The following is a 15247-nucleotide window of genomic DNA, read 5'->3' on the forward strand; positions in this document are numbered from 1 at the left end:
TGCAAAGACGAGGCACTTGTCATATATCAAATGAAGGAGGGACAAGGGCTAGACATGGTGGGAGAGGATAGATTGGGACAAGTAACTTAAGGAGGAGGGAGAAACTAGAACTAAAGGCAGGAAAGGGGGTTGGTAGACAAGGTAATCTGAGACCAGCTGATCAAGAAGAGTGGGATTGGGAACCAGGGATGGAAACTGTACGGAAGATGGGGAGTCAGTGGATGATGGAAAGACAGGTTGAACAAGGAACCATCAGGGAAGACTGTGACTGGCTAGACAGAGATAAGGACTGGGGATCTGTGTGGCAGGGGGAAAGGAGAACAATCTAATAAGGAACCAGAAAAAGAACTAGAACTCTTTGTGCAAACAGACTGGGACAAGAAGTAGGTGGATGGGGAACATGGATGTGGGGAAGAGAAGGGGTTACAGGAACAAGGGGGTGGAACAAGGTTCCAGGAGGAGGGACTGGGATTGGCTGGGCAAGGAGAATAAGATAAGAAGCCTGGGGAGAGGAGACTGGGAATAATTAGGTGAGGAGAATGGGTCTGGGATGAGGATACAGGGGGGTGAGACAGGACTGGACCATGGACAGATTGGAGGGGATGCTGCAGAAAAGTCTGTGCCCACTAGATAAGACTTCCCTCCAGACTCTGGAATGGAACCAAAGATTACCGAGTCTCACCATGTCTCTGTTGTCAGCAAGTATCCGTGAAACCAACTGGCAAGTATATGTCTCATTCTCCTCTAGTGCTTGTCCACATATAGGATGAAAACCTAAAACTGCTATCAATTACTCCATTAACTTGTGTGGCAGAGGTCTGCATAGTGGATCTAAAAGTCCCTCTGGATGGCCCATGCGGGTGTAAATATGATTTTTTTTTAGTTTGCTTTTTAAAAAGCATCTATGAAATTACACACAAAAAACTATGTTACAAGAACATTATTAAGGTTGCAAAATGAAGCATTCAAAAGTTAGGATACACCAGAATTAAGCTTCCCTGTGCAATCTTAATTTGCTACTCTTGTGCATATGTGTATGATATAGTTTTTAATCACAAGGTCACATGCTAATTTTCCCCCTAAACAGCAAACAGTAGGTAAGACCATATTTTTAACCTCCAAAGCATGATAGACTCTTGTTAGAATTGGAACATATGGTTCTAGGGAGTGCAGGTATTGTACATTTTGAATATTAGTCCACTAAGTCATCCCCCCTGGGAATTACCATAATTTTTCATGCTAGCTGTAAAATTTACTAGCCACTCTCTAACATCACAAGGAGCCCTGCTGAAAGACAACTCAACATCACTTTAACAATTTAGGGGGAACAGCCTAATTCTGGACCGCTCTGTTCAGCTTGACACTTGAACATGTTGCTCTGCAGGTGAAACTACTGTGACGTGTTCAGAAATATAAGTTGAAGGAACAAGATAGACATAAAAACTCTGCAAATCATTCAAGCTGCAGCAATCAGCTAAACATTATTTATCCTGTTTGATTTTCCACGCTTGTGAAACCACTCTTATGATATTAAAATCCAGACGTGTGCTTGCAGCACTAACAGAAACATCGTTTTATATGAAATCAAGCATATGAGGGTATGTTTTGACAACTTTCACAAACACTAAATTTCAAAGATTTAAGCTAATTGAAAAAGACAAGCCTGTATTTTAGTTAGAATATATGATCCAGATCAAGAAAGCCTTTTAGAACCTCTGGTGAGGCATTTAGCCAACAGTGAACAGGACAAAGGTGTTGTTAATGAAAATACCAATATCGACAGTATTTTGGTTTCCAGTATCAAAATAGTACAATAAATGGAGGCTGTAACTTAGAAGCTGGCTGATCGCTATCTTTCATATCTTTATTTCAGTAAGATCTTGAGTCTGGATAGAAACATAAAACAGTAAATCACATAATACAATAAAACAATTTCTAACATTTTAAACTAAGAAGATTGTAACTTTCAACATGAAACGCTAATCTCTTCTACTAGGAGTATCATGTAGCCTCTTCATACCCTTACTTTTGAAATACAGTCTATAAGAAAGAGCTAGTGATAGCAGTTCCCTTAGAAATATTTCTAGAGCATCTTCCTTTGTACATTTGCTAGAAATTCCAGTTTGGCTGGTACCACCCTGTAGAATCTGTCCCTGGTGAGCATGGCCTCAGCCATTGTCTTGGTTCTCTGATTGTTCAGACATATAACCACCATGGTGCTGCAATGTCTATGTCTCATCACTGCAGGGATAGCTGTCTGAATACACTCCTCAGCTGCTCTCCTGACCAGGGCTTACTTTCTGCTCCTGATGATATCTGTGGTCCTTGCAGTGAGAGCAAATGAACATAAACATTCATTCAACCAGTCTCAGTAATAGCAGCCTCCACCTCTCTTTAGAAAAGGAGCAGGAAAAAGAGAGACAGATATGGGTGGAAAAAGGAAGAAATACACTATGGTCAAGAAGATGAGGGAGCCACTGGCAGCCACTAAAGAAAAAAGGCTAAGAAGCTACTGGGGAAGCAATGAGAATGGAAGGAAAGGACTTGGGAGTGGGGGGAGAAAGGGGAGCCTTGAAGGAGATGGAGGAGGTATGAGATAGCTTTGGTGGGGTAAGAATGCTAATGCAATTTTTCCAAATAAGGCAAGAATCCAAAAGGACAAACATTGAAAGGATTTCTTTATATTTTTCCAAGAAAAATATCTAGGATCTGATCCTGCATTGCCTTGTATATTCATTTACACCTATGTAAAATGGGTGTATGTCATAAACAGATAGCTAAGGGTTAATGTCTCTTTCACCTGAAGCACCTGACCAGAGGACCAATCAGGAAACCAGATTTTTTCAACTCTGGGTGGAGGGAAGTTTGTGTCTGAGTCTTTGTCTGTCTGCCTGCTTTCTCTGAGCTTTGGAGAAGTAGTTCTGCTTTATAATCTTCTGTTTCTAAGTGTAAGGACAAAGAAATCAGATAGTAAGTTATATGGTTTCTTTTCTTTGGTATTTGCATGAATATAAGTGCTGGAGTGCTTTGATTTGTATTCTTTTTGAATAAGGCTGTTTATTCAATATTCTTTTATGCAATTGACCCTGTATTTCGTCACCTTAATACAGAGAGACCATTTGTATGTATTTTTCTTTCTTTTTATATAAAGCTTTCTTTTAAGACCTGTTGGAGTTTTTCTTTACTTCAGGGAAATTGAGTCCGTACTCACCAGGGAATTGGTGGGAGGAAGAAATCAGGGGAGATCTGTGTGTGTTGGATTTGTTAGCCTGATTTTGCATTCCCTCTGGGTGAAGAGGAAAGTGCTTTTTGTTTCCAGGACTGGGAACGGAGAGGGGGAGTCACTCTGTTTGGATTCATAGAGCTTGTGTCTGTGTATCTCTCCAGGAGCACCTGGAGGGGGGAAGGGAAAAAGGATTATTTCCCTTTGTTGTGAGACTCAAGGGATTTGGGTCTTGGGGTCCCCAGGGAAGGTTTTTCAGGGGGACCAGAGTGCCCCAAAACACTCTAATTTTTTGGGTGGTGGCAGCAAGTACCAGGTCCAAGCTGGTAACTAAGCTTGGAGGTTTTCATGCTAACCCCCATATTTTGGACGCTAAGGTCCAAATCTGGGACTAAGGTTATGATTTGAGTAGCAGCGGTTGGGATATAGACAGAATCCAGAAGCCAGTAGGAATATTATATTTTTCTCTTCTCTGCTAAGGGCTTTTTAGCAGAGAGAAACAGTTTGGTTTTAAAAGGGAACCAGAGAGAATTTTTTTTCTGCTCTCTCTGGCAGTTTGTGGCTTGCATGTTAAGCAAGAAGCCATTAAGGAGCTGTTACAGGTCTTTTGTCATGCAATAGCACTCCCATTAGGAGTCATTACCAGCACTATATACATGCATATAAAGTGGTTTTTCAGGTTTACTTAACATTGAAGATTAGCTAAAGGCACTGTTGCTAGGCAGACTTCAGGAGGCAACAGAGAACCTGCAGTTCAGAAGATAAACACCGGAGGGCACCCCAACCCAAGAAAACAGGAACCATGACTTCTAAGGCAAAAATTGAGGCCGAAGTACAATTCAGAGAAGCTGAACACAGGCGACAACTGGAAATAAAACAAAAAGAGATGGAGATGAAAGAAAGAGAAGAACAGATCAGAGAGGCAGCCTACCAAAGAGAACAGGCAGCCTACCAAAGAGAACAGGCAGCCAAAGAGGCAGCACACAAAAGAAAACTAGAAGAAGAAGAGGTGGCCTACCGAAGGAAACAAGCAGAAGAAGAGTTGGCCCACAGAAGGAAGCAAGAAGAAGAAGAGGCGGCCCACCGCCGAGACATGGAAAAACACCAAAAAGAAATGGAAAAACAACAAAAAGAAATGGAAAAACAACAAAAAGAGAATGAAGAGAAGGAAAAACAGAGAAAACATGAACTGGACTTGCCAAAAGCTGGGCTGCATGTGCCAGCCAACCCTAACAACCCGGCGCCCATTATTGCTCCACAGCACAGGAAATTTCCCACCTACAAGGCAGGTGATGACACCGAGGCCTTCTTGGAAAATTTTGAAAGAGCCTGTCTTGGGTACAGCATCCCCGAAGACCAGTACATGGTAGAATTGAGGTCACAGCTCAGTGGACCTTTAGCAGAGGTGGCAGCTGAAATGCCTAAGCAGCAAATGAATGACTATAAACTTTTTCAAACCAAGGCCAGATACAGAATGGGGATAACCCCAGATCATGCCCGTCGGCGCTTCAGAACCCAAAAGTGGAAACCAGAGGTGTCATTTCCCAAACACGCCTACTACATTGCAAAAAACTATGAGGCCTGGATAACAGGAAACAACATTCAAACCTTGGAAGAACTGCACCTCCTCATACAAATGGAGCAGTTCTTGGATGGTGTTCCTGAAGACATCACACGGTACATACAAGATGGAAAACCCAAAGATCTCGCTGAGGCGGGGGAGATTGGAGCCAAATGGATGGAACTGGCAGAAAGCAAGAAAGCTACTGTCAAGGGGAATGATTACCCCAGGGGGCACACAGACCATAAACCCTACAACCGAGGACAGCCAAAGACCCCACATACCACCCAAGTAAAGCCACAGACACCCTACCCTTCCACCTCACCAGTCTCCAGTAACTCACCTCGGCCCAGTGACCCATCAGATGGAAGATGCTTTAAGTGTAATGAACTGGGACATATCAAGGCCAACTGTCCAAAGAACACCATGCGAGTGCAATTCATTACACCACCATCACACCAAAGATCCCCAGGCCCGGATGCCTCTCAAATACCCTTGGAGCGAAAGGAAAATTTGAGAGTGGGCGGAAAGAAGGTTACTGCGTGGAGAGACACGGGGGCACAAGTGTCAGCTATCCACCAATCCTTCGTTGACCCCAAATTCATCAACCCAAAGGCCAAAGTTACAATTTACCCCTTCATGTCACAAGCTGTAGACTTGCCTACAGCTCAACTGCCTGTCCAGTACAAAGGCTGGTCATTTACACCTATGTAAAATGGGTGTAACACACTACTATTCTGAGTCAATGGTGTTTTAATTTATGCCCACTTTTGCACAGCGTACATGGAAACACCAGTAGAAAATCAGGCCTCAAAATCCAATAGAATGCATAGACAACTGTCCAGTGGATGGTGGAACTAATCTCTCACACATTCCCGGTTTATAAGGAAAATTGCCCCTTGTAACGCTTTTCAGATATCGGCAAGTATGCCTGTGATATCTAGACATTCAATTACTACAGCAATACACACTATGGCAACGCCTATAAATGAATTTAAAGTTGATCAATTCCAGTATGTGAAAGGGGTTCTTTGTGTGTTGGAATAAAAGCGGTGCCTGTTAAGTTTGAGACTTCAATAGAAACTCACATAACCAAAAGAATACACCTGCTTCAGCTCAGCAATAAACAGTTGGAGTAAAATCCTGGACCCATTGAAGTCAATGCGATTAGGATTTCACCCATGTTAGTCTCCCTTAGAAAGACAGTCTGGGCTGCTGTAATCCCATATTTTTTAAAAAGGTAAAATATTAAGGTGGATGGTTCATTTACAGAAGACTACAGAATATTACAGCATGAGAAAGACATAAAGATAAGACCCAGTAAGAATAAAGGTAATGTGTAGTATCTGAGAACAGGTAATTTAACTGGATAAATTAAAGGGTGAGGAAGGCTGACTAGCAAGTAGGATACTATTCTTGGACTTGAGATGCCTTGTTTCACGTGCATGCTCTGCCACACACTTCCTGTGTAATTCTGGGCAAGTCACTTAGCCTCTCTGTGCCTCAGTTCCTTCTCTATAAAATAGGGATAATAGGAATTCTCTACCTCACAGGGGTGTTTTTCAGCAATGGGGGCCATATAAGAACCTAAGATAGATAGTATCAAACACTGGATTTCTATTTATTTGAAACTGTAATGTTAATATAATCAAATTAAATACTCTTTAATGGAAATATAAGAATTTCAAATAATTAAAAAAATAATTCAGCCAAATATAATTTTTACATTTTTAAAAAACCAGTACTCATCTAAATGTTACTTTCCTTCATAATTCATGTTACTGCTTTCAGAATTATAGATTTCATTTTACTTGCATAAATTCCTTTTTCTAATAAACTCTAATGTATAGAAATGCATATGCATAGCTGTTTTTATTTCACATGGATCTATCAAACATTTCTTTTCATTACAAATGTTCTGTCTTCTGCACAGTATATTTTGATACCTCATGCAGAAGCTGAAGATTTGTCCTGTTTCTCTTAACAAAATTAGAAGTGTGCCCAGTTTTCTCACCAATCAGCTCCTTGTCATCAACTTGATTATTATAGGAACATGCAGCAGCTGTAGCTACAATTGCTACAAAAAACCCTTCACACACACAATCTTCCTACGGTTTTATTCAGTTTAAGTGATTTATCTCTAAACTATTCCTTTCGTATAGAAATCTGCAGAATCCTTTGATAAAATGTTTTACATGCTTTGAACTGGGAGGTTTGCTAAAACAAACAACATTTAAAGATACTCACTTAAAAAATATTCTTTGATATACATTAATATTATGCCAAAAGTGATTTTAACTGTTTAATAGGGTGCTAGTATTTCAATATGAAGTTCTAACAGCCACAAAAAAGATGTCACTGTAAGCAAAACACACTTAATCCAGATGATTCTGCAAAAACAAATTCCTCACTGTATACTGAAAAATACAAAAATGTAAGTTTTGGAATCATAACAAAACAGAATAGTAGGAACATACTGTATATTATTAATAATAATTTCTGACATTAATTTAAAGCTTATTCATTCTTTACAGATTAGCCATGTCTGCTACATCTTTTGCTATGTCACATGACAAGTAAAGAACCATAGTCATTATCTTCTGACATGGTAGAAAGAATGTTGTTATTCTACTTTTGTTTCACTCTAGAGCCTCTGTTTAGATGCTTTTTCAACTCTCTAATGATAAGCTATCTTCTTTGCATTTTTAAAAAAAAAGCAGTCCCCATTTTCCCAATCTTTATTTAATAAGGATTATTACATATTATTAAAGTCCCGTGAACTCATGAGTCAATATATGTATAGCAGGAAAGGCATACACTTTGTAACTTCTGTAAGCAGTGCTTATTGCATACACTGTATCCATTTTGCATTTCTCCATTCCACCCCACAAGCTCCCTGGGTGCCATCCTCTGATCCCTCTCTATTTCAGAGACTCTCTGAAAGTCCCCCAAAGAATCTCTCCCCACCCACTAGGGGTTCTGTTGGCTCCCATACTCCCCCCACAGCAGGGTCCCGCAATCTCTAGAGCCCTGCAAATTTGTGGGTATCCACTTTATATCTGTGAATCATTTCTGCGGATACCAGCGTGGATGCGGATACAAAGGGCTCTGACTGTAAGAGCAGATGGAAAGCTGTGAGGAACCACAGAGTGGATCCTCAACTTGTCCTGAACAGAGGGCCTGGGGGGCAGGGACAGGGGTTTGCTTGGGTTCCATGCCCAGGGCAGGTGGAGGGTCTGCCACGGATCCCCACAGCTGCCAGCCTGGCTCTTATCATGGCAGGGCTGCGGCTTCAAGCTGCCCCCTCACCCGGCTGGAGCCTGGTCAGGGAGAGCTGTGCTGGCAGCTGTGGGGAGGCTGGGTCTCTTGCCCTGGGCAAGGGGCTGGGACATTGGGCAGGGGACTGCTCAGGCTCCCCGCCCAGGACAGGTGGAGGGCCTGCCATGGCTCCCCACAGCTGCCAGTGTGTCTCTCCCTGACCGGGCTCTGGGTGCGGGAGGGTTCCTTAGAACCTCAGTCCAGCCCCTGGTGTAGAGCCCTGCAAATCCGCGGATATCTGCGGATGCGGATATCCACAGATTCTTTTTGCAGATTGCGGATCGGATGTGGATGTATCCACACAGGGCTCTGCCAGTTTCCACTCATGAGGGGTTCTTATGTTCCTCATGCCCCTTTCCCCCCACACCAGTGTTCCCCAAGTACTCTCCTAGGGGTTCTGTGTATTCCCCATAGCAAGGTCCCCCATTCTCCCTAGCATGCCAGAGGCTCTACTCCTGCCCCCTTCTCTCCTTCCCACCATGCCCTGTGTACTACCTGTCAGCTCTGTGTTCTTGGGAACCAGGGCACAGTACCCAGCCTGTCTGACTCCCAAAAATCTCCTTCCCTCCCCCGGCCTCTGCTTGAACCAAAACCAGTCAGAAGAAAGACTTACAAAAAACAATGAAAAGACAGTGGGAGACATACTTAAACCCCTGGGATAAGGATGACAGGATTAGGGAAACTCCCTTAGCCTCATTTGCATAGAAGATGGGACAAGGAGGCATCTCCATTAGCATACAGAATGGAGAGCATAGTTCCCAAGGCAAGAACCGCACTGAACTCTTAGGACCAGAAACGCAGAGAAGCACTGCATGATGGGGGATTTCTGCTCCAGATGTTAATGAACCAATGCCTGCACACACCCAGTTCCGTAGTTATCAGACCCATTCTAATAATAAATCCTTTATTGGTATCCAAAATAGTGAAGTTCCCTAATTGCACTGTGAGCTCCCTCCAAGGAACACTGCCCAAAGGGAGGAATGATCAGATCCCATGGTCTAGCCTGAACAAAACAACTTTGGCATTCTCCCTTGTTTATACATAAACAAATCTAGTGTTCTCCCTTGAACCACTGTTGTTTCTCTGCAAAAACACCTACCCATGCTCAAGTAAGTGCTCTGATGCCTGGATCCAAAATCTGCACCAGTTCCACTGGGACTTCATCTTCTCCTGACTGATCATGCTGGGGGCTCTGCCTATCTCCAGCACTCAGGATCCTCAGCTACCACCAGCACTGGGACCCCCGACAGAGTCAAGCTTCACTGAGTGGTGAAAACCCAGATCTCTTCCTCTCTCTAGGTATAGCCTTTTGACCCTGACTTGTGGGATCAGTCATAGTTTTCTAAACCTGACTTTTATAATCTAATTTAAGTTAGATTTAATAATATATCTGTTTTATTTGTTTCATTCCCCTATGGTTGTTACTTGGCAATAAATAACTTTAATGATTAAGCTGGTTGTAGCTCCTCATACTTTAATGATTAAGCTCCTCGCACCTAAGCTAAAAGACCCCTGCAGGGGTTTGCTCATCAAGTGGGTTACTATCAGAATAATTGTAATGTGAAAGTGGGCATAGAGACATGCTGAACCTGGGACATATGAGGGTGACAGCTTGGAAGTGCTGCTCGACTCAGCCTACTGAGTCCAGGAATATATAAGGGGTGAGCTTGGGAGTGCTGATTAACCCAGTCCTCTCAGATGCACTCTGTTAATGTGTATGTGTGTGTTTGTCTGATTCTGGGGCTGAAGAACCCAGCCCTGGGGAACCTAGGTCCTGCAGGATTGCTCCACTGGGAGGGAACTTGCAGCAGGAAGAAGTATAGCTCTATATGTGCACACAAGTGACACAAGCAGTACATTGATAGACAGGACCGGCGCTAGTGTTTTTAGCGCCCTAGGCGCACGGCCATCTTGCTGCCCTGCGCGCTGGCCTGCGGAGAGGGTCCGCTGGTCCGTGGCTCCGGTGGAGCTGCCTCAGCCGTGCCTGCGGGAGGTCCACCGGAGCCGCGGGAGCAGCGGACCGTCTGCAGGAATGCCTGCGGCAGCTCCACTGGAGCAGCGGGACAAGGGGACCCTCCGCAGGCACAACTGTGGCAGGTCCACCGGAGCTGCCTGCCACCCCCCCGCCAGGAAAATGCCATCCCCCAATAATCCTGGCGCCCTAGGAGATTGCCTAGGCAGCCTAAATGGAAGCGCCCGCCCTGTTGATAGAAGTACAGAATCCCCCACCCCCACCCTGAAAAGTAAGCCTAATAAATGAGCGTACCCCAAAGTAATGGGCAAAGCTGGTAACATGCGTGTTTTTCCTTTTTCTCCCCTCACCTTCCCCATAGCTTTCTTCCAACTGGTTTGGGAGGGATGGACAGATGCAGTACCCCATCTCACAACCATAGAGCATACTTGAGGAGGCAGGATGAATAGAAGGGAGGGACATGTCTGAATGAATGAAGCCTCCTTTCCTGTCCCTATTAGCTGAGCACTGCCCCACAGCTGTTATCTGGCTCCTAGCAGGGGAATTAATCAGTTCTGTTTAGGGTGGGGTAATTATATTCTAGGGGCCTCTGTAAAATTATTTCAAGGGTATTTGGGTGCCTAACCGGAAAATCCCACTGAGCATCTATTTGTATCTGTAGGTGTTCAAATACCTTTGAAGATCTGGCCCTAAATCATTAAGAATTGAGTCAAGAGGCTTTCTCCCATTGTGACACAGAAGTCTCATAAGATGATGCAAAAACATGTTGCTTGTTCCACTAGGAGCAGCAAACTGCAATTTAATCAAATATGTTCAAAGATCTGACACTTCCAGTAGATTCAAATTCTCAAAAAATTGATCATGATGTTGTTCTAAAAAGGCTAGGTCATGTCAATGTCCTCAAAACACATACATCATGACAGAAAAGAGATCTTGAGGGTGTAGATCCATGGGTCTTGGTTTGTGCCTATCTCTTTTAAACTCTTTATGAGGCTTCCAAGAAGGTGCATCTCTGCACAAATTTCTGTTTATTAAAAGAATAACCCATCTTTAAATGTTGATGGAATAGAGCTGAGAGAAAAATCAACATCCACATCAGCAAAAACGAACATAGCGAGATGTTTAGAAAACCCTTAAGGAAAAACATCTAATTTTAGATAATAAAGTTTATTGTGTTTCTAAATTTTACCAGCTCCATAACAGAATAGCAACTTAGGGCAGAATGGAAGGTAGAGGGCTAAAATATAGTGCTGGATTTGGCGGTCTGAAGAGCCCATGGCCAACGATCCCCTCCCTCCCAACGCTAATCCCAACATTCATTTAAAAAAGGTTTCTAGCTTTTTCATTGCAGAGAAAGTCTTCAAAATGCAAGTCAGTGACAAGGGCTGAAACTCTGTCAAAACAAAGCTCATAGGTTTTCATGAACCTTGCTCACAACTGCTCCTAGGTAGTCTATGGGGTCTCTGAGGACCACAGTTGTAGGTCTCCTGATATTATATTCTTGTATTTCTCCCACATCCAACCAATTTATTAGAATGGAGTATGCTACTCAGTTCGTCACAGTGACCTGGTGAAATGACCATTTAATGGCTGCCCTGCGTCATCAGAGTGGTGCACAGCAGCAACAGTGTATTGGTAAATCTGGCCCCAAATCTTTTGAGATAGTTAAGATGATGTTCTGTGTTAAAAAGTTGTGGCTGCATTCATTTGATCTCATCTGTAGGATTCTCCTGTGAAAGTTTCTAGGATTTTTTTTTCCATATAGAGTCTACTACTATTTATAATTGCGTTGTGATAACACCCAAAGGTCCCCAACATGTCATCACTTTACTAGGTACTGTTTAAAAACAGAGAAAGAGACAGTCCCTGTCCTGAAGAGCTGACAGGATAAGACACAACAAGTAAGTTTAACAAATAACATAGTTTTAAATTAGCATAGTGGTAGATTTTGTCAACTTAACCCATGCTGAGCAGTATACTCTGTGAATAGCCCCAAAGAAACCTCAGATTAAGGGACTGCACATCATGAGTATGGGTTGCAGATTTTCTCCCCAAATGAAACGTTTAATCTCCAAGCTATACAGCAATGCATTAATCTTTGATGAATACTCAGAGTGGTTAGAACAAGGGGAATAAACTCTGGGTCTGCCCAGTGGGTGTCCTAACCACTGGACTATCGAGTCATTCTCTCTCTCCCTCTGTGACCTAATGACTATTTAATAAAGTATCCACAGTGGAATAGTCACTTGGTACACTCATGCACAAGAGGAAAAAAATGACTCTAAAGTCCAACGGTGGCAGGTGGGAGACCCAGGGTCCAATCCCCTTGCTCCAAGCACTCTTTCATTAGTTATCCACAGTGGAACAGCTTCATGGGAGAGGCTGAAGCAGTCCCACAACAGTATATCTATAATTCAGTGGTCAGAGCACTCTACTGATAAGTGAGAGACCTCTTTTCAAATATGTTCTCCCCTCTGACAGAGGGAATTAAACCTGGATCTCCCACATTCCACATGACTGCTCTAACCACTGACCTAAAACTTATAAGATAAGCACCACAACCTCCTCCTTCCGTGGCTGTTTCATGTGGAGCAAGGCAGGCACCTAACTCATTTCTGCAAAAAAAGCTATTCAGGTGCCTTGGCTGGTTCTCATTTGTGGATCTCTAGAAGAGGTAGGTGCCTAAGTCCAGCTTTGAGGGAGGTGCCTATCACTATGGCAGAGTCAGGGCTTACCACACACCCCTCTCATTGGCTTCTCCCCTTGGATAGCTTAAGCAGCTCACTGTCAAGAGTGGATGTGTACAGTCTGACCTAGTGATCAGAGCAGGAGTCAAGCTGGGTCAAATACCAATGGGTAAGAGTCCAAGACAGGCCAGAGGACAAAACCAAGAGTCAGGAAAGGTTAGCTCACCAGGAGATCAGCAGTGGAAGCAGGTAGCACATGGGTGACAGGCCTAAGCAGAGAGAACCCAGCTGCACGGACACCTTCCTGTTTTCGTGCTTGGTTTAAATAGAAGTTGTGAACCAACTAAGGTCCCCTGAGTTCTACCAATCTGATCGCAGGACTGAAGTCCACTCTGTCTGAATTTAGCTTCTAGCAAGCTGAATTCTGACAGAGCAAGTCATTGGGTGGCAGGTTGCAACTTGCTAGCTAGGGTTGCCAATTTCGGTTGGACATATTCCTGGAGGCTTCCTCACATGACATAATCTTTAATTAAAGATTAATCTTCAATTCCTGGAAACTCCAGGACAATCCTGCAGGGTTGGAAATCTTATTGCTAGCCTTGAGAACACTGTGGACCAGGCTTCAAGAACCTGATGTTTCCCACTTAGCATGCTGGCTTTTCTGTATTGTACTCTGAGGTGCCTATATCTCTCCATTCCCTGTACAGGGTGCCTAGGCACCTAACTCAGGCAGTATGCATAGTAGTGGTGTACCTGTGATTTTTCTAGGTGCCTAAAAGTTAGGTACTGTGATGCTCATTGTTGCAATGCTCAAGTCCCTTTGTGGGTATGCGCCCAGAACTGAACTTTTCTGGAGCAAGGGAAGAGCAGGAAGGGAACAGTGCCTCTGTGAGGAATGATTCCTTCCCTGCACTGCTCCTGGAGTTAACAGCAAAATAAAAATGTAATCTTTTATTTTTTAAAAATAGGTTAGTTCATGCTATTAACAATTAAAGAACTATGGAAAACACCCTGCAAACCATTACGCACATGTGTAAAGTTACTCATGTTGCATCAGGACTGGGCCCATAAATAGCACATAAAACCATGAAGAATCTTGAAAGTCAGACATGAGTAATGGAAACTACATTTGGAAACTGATGGTTGTGGCCTTACACTATGGAGAGCATCCAAACTAGAAGGAAATATAGTATTTTACATACCTTGAAAAAAACATAAGCACACAGAAAAAAAGATTGAAGAAGTATGCAGTGCTTATATAGAGAAGGTTGCTTGTAAAACATATCATAGTAAAGGAGAAAAATATCCTGAAAGTGTGCCAGGAAAGGAGCAAAACCATTAAAAAAACAAAAACAGGAATGTCTGGCTATTAACTGGGTTTTGTTCACATCTAATAGAATAATCATATTTTAGAGAAAAATCAGTTTCAGTAAATGCACAGTAGGAACCATTGAGTTACTCCCTTTAACATCAAGGAAAAGAATGAATTTTGAATATGTTTAAGCAGGCAAAACATTTGAGGAACACAACTGAAACATAATAGGATTAGACAACAACAAAGTATTAAAAAGAATGATCTCTGAAATAGCAATGCATTCTGCCAGTTAAAAAAAAAATCTGCTGAAGATACAAGAGGAGGCCAAATATGTTCTGCAGAACCTGACAGAAATAAGTCTTCAATAAACAGTGTAAACAGAACGCTCTTTAGTTAGAACAATACAGAAAAACTGAAAGCCAAGCTGTAAAGATTCCTTCCCCACTCTGAACTTTAGGGTACAGATGTGGGGACTTGTATGCACACTTCTAAGCTTAATTACCAGCTTAGATCTGGTATCGCTGCCGCCATCCCCCAAGCACTACTTTTTTTCCCTGGGTAGTTTTGAGGGACTTCACCAGTCCAATCCCTTGGATCTAAAAACAAGGAAAAATCAATCAGGTATTAAGAAAAAGGCTTTTAATTAAAGAAAAGAAAGGTAAAAGAAAACCCTGTGGGAGAGATTAGCATACCAGCCTCTCTCACAGACACCAGATTCAAAACACAGAGGATGTTCCCCTTTGTCAGGGGAACCAGTAACTTTCACACCTGGGCACAAATTTAGATGCACAAAAAAATACCCAAATACCCAATTTGATTCTACCTCTAATTGCATAAGACAGGTTACAAAGAAAATAAACATAAACTTATTTATCCCTTTCTAAAACTTACTACTCTGATAAGAGGCTGGTTCCTTGATCTTTTTCACTCCGGCTGAAACTGAAACTCTAAACAAAGGAAAAACTTCCCTCCTTCCTTTTGAAACATCTTGTTTCCCCATTGGTTCCTCTGGTCAGATGTTAGCTAGGCTTTACAGGTAAAAGAGGCATTAACCCTTAACCATTTGTTTATGACACGCCCCCCAAATCTCAAACAGTGTGGAACCACGCTGGCGGTGATTTCTTCCTAGAACGTTAGAATAAACAGATTAATAAAACACATGCACCTTTAC

At 42.8% G+C, this 15247-nt stretch overlaps 1 protein-coding gene across 7 annotated transcripts in view; it reads right to left on the minus strand.

Moving 5' to 3' along the window:
- The window catches only part of STS (steroid sulfatase), a 192460-nt gene that overhangs the window by 147555 nt on the left and 29658 nt on the right, over positions 1-15247 (minus strand). The window contains exon 4 of one of the 7 annotated variants that reach the window (XM_050963836.1): positions 14579-14672. The exons of the other annotated variants lie outside the window; for them this stretch is intronic. The gene's annotated coding sequence lies outside the window, so the exon portion shown is untranslated. The remainder of the gene's footprint in view (positions 1-14578; positions 14673-15247) is intronic. 7 annotated transcript variants of the gene reach the window in all.

This window comes from Gopherus flavomarginatus, chromosome 1 (assembly GCF_025201925.1).
Source record: "Gopherus flavomarginatus isolate rGopFla2 chromosome 1, rGopFla2.mat.asm, whole genome shotgun sequence".
NCBI classification, from domain to species: domain Eukaryota; kingdom Metazoa; phylum Chordata; order Testudines; family Testudinidae; genus Gopherus; species Gopherus flavomarginatus.